Genomic DNA, 892 nt, shown 5'->3' with positions numbered 1-892 from the left:
CCCCCCGCCCCCTCCGGGGACGCTGTGAACACCACCCACGATCCACATTTCGGCCCACGTTCTGGGTGGCTGTGCCCAAGCCATGGCCACTTTACATGTTGGTTCCACCCAGACCCCGCCTCTAAATATGCAAGGACTGCCCATTACATCAAGTTTCCAGGTTAGTTGTGCCTAGACCCCGCCTCTAAATAAGCTGGGACCGCCCACTCACAGCCCCGATCCCGGCAATGAAGGACTTTTTGAGTTACTGCGCTTGTGCAGGAAATCGAATAAGGATGATGCTGTGATCCCGGGACAGAGGGCCAAGATGCAGGACTGTCCCGTCAAATCCGGGACAAGTGCCACCCGTGGACCCTTGCTCCTCGCCCCTCCACTCTCCCTGCTCCTCCCCCTGCACAGGGTCATTTTGGTTCACTTTTTGCCAGTCATTAGTCCTCATCAGGTGAGGATGGTTTTTGTTTTTACTATTGATGGTGGATTTTTTTATTGTATGATTGATGTAGTTCACTGATAAAGCGTTGATGGCAGAGTGCTGGTTGTAGCAGTTGGGGCTCACACGCACGCACACACAGGCCCCTGGGGCAGTACAGTGTAAAATTCGGGTGTATTTCCCCGTATCGGGGGCCACAGATTCTGCGTTCAACCACCCTTAGAAATCAGAGGCTGTATACGCCAGCACTTGTGTACATACGAGGGGGAGCACAGACTACACAGTACCCCCATAGAGCTGCACACAGCCATTGAGATTCTATGTACTCTAGTACATTGGGTCAACCAATATTCAATATACGGATGGGCACGGGGCAGGTATTGCACCAGCACAGTTATCTGGTAGGGCCGCAGTGCATAGGAAGGGTTCCCCCCAGTAGAGAGAGGACATCTGGGATGCTGG

General features: G+C 53.4%; 1 protein-coding gene across 1 annotated transcript in view; it reads left to right on the top strand.

The window, feature by feature from the left end:
- The window catches only part of LOC108802096 (L-threonine 3-dehydrogenase, mitochondrial-like), an 11573-nt gene that overhangs the window by 3798 nt on the left and 6883 nt on the right, over positions 1–892 (top strand). The gene's annotated exons all lie outside the window — the stretch shown is intronic.

The sequence above is a fragment of the Nanorana parkeri genome, unplaced genomic scaffold, assembly GCF_000935625.1.
Source record: "Nanorana parkeri isolate BGI_ZX_2015 unplaced genomic scaffold, ASM93562v1 scaffold2657, whole genome shotgun sequence".
NCBI lineage: Eukaryota > Metazoa > Chordata > Amphibia > Anura > Dicroglossidae > Nanorana > Nanorana parkeri.
The sequence above is the reverse complement of the archived record's forward strand: the minus strand, read 5'-3'. Positions and strand labels throughout refer to the sequence as shown.